Source organism: Salmo salar, chromosome ssa19 (genome assembly GCF_905237065.1).
Source record: "Salmo salar chromosome ssa19, Ssal_v3.1, whole genome shotgun sequence".
NCBI lineage: Eukaryota > Metazoa > Chordata > Actinopteri > Salmoniformes > Salmonidae > Salmo > Salmo salar.
Window position 1 is genome coordinate 44114725 of NC_059460.1, and position 6249 is coordinate 44120973.

General features: G+C 42.5%; 2 non-coding genes across 2 annotated transcripts; one reads left to right on the plus strand and one right to left on the minus strand.

The window, feature by feature from the left end:
- The first annotated feature begins 3750 nt into the window (after nucleotides 1-3750).
- On the plus strand, nucleotides 3751-3822 carry trnaq-cug (transfer RNA glutamine (anticodon CUG)). The gene has a single exon. It is a non-coding gene; the product is annotated as a tRNA-Gln (tRNA).
- A 1502-nt stretch (nucleotides 3823-5324) lies between these two features.
- On the minus strand, nucleotides 5325-5397 carry trnar-ucg (transfer RNA arginine (anticodon UCG)). Its single transcript has one exon. It is a non-coding gene; the product is annotated as a tRNA-Arg (tRNA).
- Nucleotides 5398-6249: the final 852 nt, after the last annotated feature.

Consider the following 6249-nt stretch of genomic DNA (forward strand, 5'->3'; position numbering starts at 1 on the left):
AAAAAATGTCAAAGACATCATGGGATGCAGTTTAATAGGCTACAGATGAAATAAGTTATTATGTACTTCACCAGGTGGTGAAAGAGCTCCTTTCAATAAATATCAAGGGTCTTATTCTGGTGACATGATGATCGATGCTTGGCTGCCATTGACAAATAAACAATTTTTTTGCTCTTATCCATAATAATCTCATCATGTAGTAGGCTATACCCACACTGCATCTGTGAGCTGTTGGCTAGAACACACTTTATCCGCAATAAGTGAATTTGATGGAAACACAACTCTGATGGGAAAATATGCATATGATTTTTATGCAGATTTTAGAAAATTCCAGGGGAGGCTGGTGTGAGGAGCTATAGGAGGACGGGCTCATTGTAATGGCTGGAATGGAATAAATGGAACGGTATCAAACACATCAAACATATGGAAACCACATGTTTCCCTCTGTTTCCATCTATGCCATTCCAGCCATTACAATGAGCCAGTCCTCCTATAGCTCCTCCAGCCAGGCTCCAACGGAATATTGACATAAAAACTGTCACCAATTGGATGGAAACCTAGCTATAGACACCCTAAAGGCTCAAGTGCGCTAGTGCAGTGTAACTTTGATTTTGCCTGTACGTCATGGTTCACCAGCAGCCACAAACATATAAAGAATAAGCTACAGACCAGCCAAAACAAACTTGTAAGAATTGTACTTAAACTCCCCTCCCATACTCATCTGGAGGTCAAGCATTTTTTTCTGTATTTTTTTTCTGTATCCAGGCAAGTCAGTTAAGAACAAATTCTTATTTACAATGATGGCCTACCCAGGCCAAACCTGGACGACACTGGGCCAAATGTGCGCCACCCGATGGTACTCCCAATCACGGCCAGATGTGATACAGCCTGGATTCAAACCAGGGACTGTAGTGACACCTCTTGTATTGAGATGCAGTGCCTTAGACCGCTGCACCACTCGAGAGCCCAATGCCACAGTGTATCTCTGTAATGTGTCTGTATATTTATTTATGTAAAAAAAATAGGGACCACAACGGCAATAAGTCCCCGACTTTATTGTGCAATCCTGGTCACTTTGACAAATCTTATATACAGTATGTATTTTTGTAACTGACAAATACAATCAATCAATCCAACAAATCACCAAAAAGTTTAATGACATTCGGAGATTGTCAAACCAACCTTTTATACTGGGTAAGCCCACAAGGTAGGAAGGAATGTATTTTCTATTTGTTGAGATTGACAGTCTATTTATTGAGGTGTTGAAAACCATGATATTGAAGTGCCCGAAGTCGGTATGATTTTTTTATTGGTTATGTGGTGCATTGGCACAGAAACCTGTTGGTGGAAAATTTGTTGATTTCCCCCTAGCTGATCATTGTCTGCAGACGGCTCTCATCGTAGTGTAATGAAACAGGCAGGGAGAGTGAGTTTGTTTACATAACAATAACGAGTCTATATACAGGGGGTACCGGTACCGAATCAATGTGCGGGGGCACAGGTTAATCGAGGTAATTTGTAAAGTGACCATGCAGAGATAATAAACAGCAAACAGAGGCAGTGTGAAAACAAAAGGGGGGTTCAGTGTAAATAGTCCAGGTGGCCATTTGATTAAATTAGTTGTTCAGCATTCATGGCTTGGGGGTAGAAGCTGTTAAGAAGCCTTTTGGTCCTAGACTTGGCGCTCCGGTACCGCTTGCCGTGCGGTAGCAGAGAGAACAGTCTATGACTTGGGTGACTGGAGCCTTTGACAATTTTTTGGGCCTTCCTCTGACACTGCCTAGTATATAGGTCCTGGATGTCAGGAAGCTTGGCACCAGTGATGTACTGGGCTGTACGCACTACCCTCTGTAGTGCCTTCCGGTCAGATGCCGAGAGGTTGCCATACCAGGCGGTAATGCAACCTGTCAGGATGCTGTCAATGATGCAGCTGTAGAACTTTTTGAGGATCTGGGGACCCATGCCAAATCTTTTCAGTCTCCTGAGGGGGGAAAGGTGTTGTCGTGCCCTCTTCACAACTGTCTTGTGTGTTTGGACCATGATAGTTTGTTGGTGATCTGGACGCCAAGGAACTTGAAATTCTCGACCCGCTCCACTTGAGTCCCGTCGATGTTAATGGGGGCCCGTTTGGCCCTCATTTTCCTATAGTCCTTTGTCTTGCTCACAATGAGAGAGGTTGTTGTCCTGGCCTCTGACCTCCACCCTATAGGCTGTCTCATCGTTGTCGGTGATCAGGCCTCTAACACTGTTGTGTCGTCAGCAAACTTAATAATGGTGTTGGAGTCGTGCTTGGCCACACAGTCGTGGGAGAACAGGGAGTACAGGAGGGGTCTAGGCACACACCCCTGAGGGGCCCCAGTGCTGAGGATCAGCGTGGCATATGTGTTGTTGCCTATCCTTACCACCTTGTGGCGGCCTGTCAGGAAGTCCAGGATCCAGTTGCAGAGGGAGGTGTTTAGTCCCAGGGTGCTTAGCTTAGTGATGAGCTTTGTGGGCACTATGATGTTGAACGCTGAGCTGTAGTCAATGAACAGTATTTTCACATAGTAGTTATTTTTGTCCAGATGGGAAAGGGCAGTGTGGAGTGCGATTGAGATTGCGTCATCTGTGGATCTGTTGGGGTGGTATGCAAATTGGAGTGGGTCTAAGGTTTCCGATATGATGGTGTTGATGTGAGCCATGACCAGCCATTCAACGCACTTCATGGCTACAAACGTGAGTGCTACAGGGCGGTAGTCATTTAGGCAGGTTACATTCGCTTTCTTGGGCACAGGGACTTTGGTGGTCTGTTTGAAACAGGTAGGTATTACAGACTCGGTCAGGGAGAGGTTGAAAATGTCACTGAAGACACTGGCCAGTTGGTCCGCGCATGCTTTGAGTACACGTCCTGGTAATCCGTCTGGCCCCGCGGCTTTGTGAATGTTGACCTGTTTAAAAAGTAATTTATATTATTCATTCAGAGGTAAGTTTATCACCATGATCTATAAGAGAATATTGATTATTTTGGCCTTTAAAAGCGCTTGCTGCAGTATGACAATATATCCTTTCGCAAATAGCTAGTTAGCTAGCTGTCGCCAGTGATTGACGGATGGTGATACAATCGTATTTTATAAATTAAATTAAAAAAGAGGAAGATAACCGCAACCCAAGTATACACAGACATAACTACATTGTCGGTCTCCACCAGAGATAGCTGAGGAAGTACACCAGAGACAGACATTGCTCCAGTCAGATGAAAGTTAGCTAGTCAGGTAGGTAGGTAGGTAGGTAGATAGATAGATAGATCGCTAGCTAACATGCGACCACGTGCCAACATGAAAAGGTAGATAGCTGGTTTTCCAACTCTCGCTAATCCATGCCATGTCCTTGGTAAAATTGACCATCACGGTGTTGGCCGTAGATTGAAAAGAATGCTTTTATACGACAGTACAAATATGAATTTGTAGCCCCTATAGTCATTCCGGCATATATATATTTTCTAATGCGCCCCAGTGGTCTAATTGATACGGCACTGGCCTCCTAAACCAGGGATTGTGTGTGCGAGTCCCTTGAATTTTGCTCGCGCTACCCATTGCGATTGATAACAATCACATGTGGAGCATTATGTTCCATGAATCAATATCGACTGCCTCCCAAACAGCCAGCTGTCAGCTTCCTGGTTGTTTACAATGTGTCATTATATACTGTACATATAATGACACACGAGATTCCAATAGTTTAAAATATGTTGCAGTATGCATAGCAAAACGTGGTTCTATGGTGTAATGGTTAGCACTCTGGACTCTGAATCCAGCGATCCGAGTTCAAATCTCGGTAGAACCTAAAGTTTTATCACGACCTTGAAGATTTGTCACATGTATTCCAGCCAACATTTGTCCTACCTAAATTTTCGCTGTGTTAATGCATCTCCAGAGGGTGGTGCAGTCTGCACAACACATCACCGGGGGCAAACAACCTGCCTTCCAGCACACCTACAGCACCCGATGTCACAGTAAGGCCAAAAAGATCATCTAGGACAACCACCCGAGCCACTGCCTGTTCACCCCGCTATTATCCAGAAGGCAATGTCAGTACAGGTGCATCAAAGCTAGAACCGGGAGACTGAAAAACAGCTTCTATCTCAAGGCCTTTTATCTCACTGTTAAACAGCCATCACTAACACAGAGAGGCTGCTGCCTACATTCAGACTTGAAATCATTGGCCACTTTAATACATGGATCACTAGTCACTTTAATAATGCCACTTTAATCATGTTTACATATCTTGCATTACTCATCTCATATGTATATACTGTATTTTATACCATCTATTGCATCTTGCCTATGCCGCTCGGTCATCGCTCATCCATATATTTATATGTATATATACTTATTCCATCCCTTTACTTAGATTTGTGGGTATTATGTAGTTGTTGTGGAATTGTTAGATTACTTGTTAGATATTACTGCACTGTTGGAACAAGAAGCACAAGCATTTCGCTGTATGTTTTTACTCTTTCTTCCACTGCAGAATAAAAACCATATCAACAAGGCAGTGAGCCTTGCTGGTGATGTCAGAGCAGAGCAGGAGCCAGCAGAGGAACCTCTGGGCCGACATTCAGAAGATATTGACATCATAGCAGAGGCTAGTGAGAAGTCCAATGAGCCTACTGCAAAGGACATCGTCTTCAGAGCATCTAGGTCGTGAATGAGTCTTGCTTTGTGTCTATTTTCTCACGTAATCAATACATTTAGAATTTTTGGTTTGAAAGGATAAAACATCTATGTTGAGTTTTTGTAGACATGCTGATCTCATTTGAGTTGATTGCTGTTGCAGTATTTTTCTATAAATTACAAGTAAATGCTATTCAATGAATGAGCAAAAAAACATGAGCAAAAAACATCGGATTCCCCGTGAACAGGAAGAAAAAGTTAGCAGAGGATGGTTTCGATCCATCGACCTCTGGGTTATGGGCCCAGCACGCTTCCGCTGCGCCACTCTGCTGTACAGAAATTCCTAGCGCAGTTACCTTAATATACGCAGCTAGAAACGCCCACACTGTACAACTCGAAGGCGAAGGCAAGGGTGCACTCGGTTTGGAAGTCGTTAGCTACCGCAACTGTGCAAGAAGATGTAGAAATTATATGCGGTCGTGTACAGTATGAGAAATAAGAACATTTAACTTGTTTGCCTATTAAGTTATGCTGAATCAGGCCATTGTCAAATCTTGACACTTTCGCATTCCAATGAACGTACCTAGCTACAATTGTGGCAGTACCATTCATCAAACAAGACATAAGTGTTGCTCTCGTATTGCGTCATGAACCGTACGATTTAGCAAAAGACGACCACGAAGGGACTCGAACCCTCAATCTTCTGATTCGAAGTCAGACGCCTTATCCATTAGGCCACGCGGTCTATATAGCGAATGACAGCGTTTTCGATATCTAAATGCTACTACTATTTAACGTTGGATCAAAGATGATGTAATATGAAGAAAGAATTTTAGTGTGTGAGTGTGTGCAGCTAAACACTGTAAATATAACTAGACGGGTGAAATAATATACATAGTTATACGAAAAGGTAGACGCCCTTGACCTTGTCAATAGCGCATCTTGGTGGAAGGTTCGGGGCGGGTGAATGAAAATCGGACTAACTCGACCCTGTGTGTGCGTGCGGTGCTGTAAAGTACTTGTGTAAAAATACTTTAAAGTACTACTTAAATTGTGTTTTTTTTGGGGGGGGGGGTGTATCTGTACTTTACTTTATTATTTATATGTTTGACAACTTTTACTTCACTACATTGTAGTGAGCATAATGTACTTTCTACTCCATACATTTTTCCTGACACCCAAAAGTACTCATTACATTTGGAATGCTTAGCAGGACAGGAACATTGTCAATTAAAGAGAAATTCCGTAGTCATACCTACTGCATCTGATCTGGCGGACTCACCAAACACAAATGCTTTGTTTGTAAATTATCTGAGTGTTGGAGTGTGCCCCGGGTGTGTAAATGGAAACAAACTAGATAATCGTGCCATCTGGTTTGCTTAATATAAGGAATTTACTTCTACTTTTGATACTTAAGTACATTTTAGCAATTACATTTATTTTTGATACTTAAGTATTTTTTAAACGAAATACTTTTTGACTTTTACTGAAGTAGTATTTTACATGGTGACTTAAACTTTTATTTAAGTCATTTTCCATTAAAGTCTCTTTACTTTACCTTAAGTATGACAATTGGCAACGTTTTCCACCACTGTGT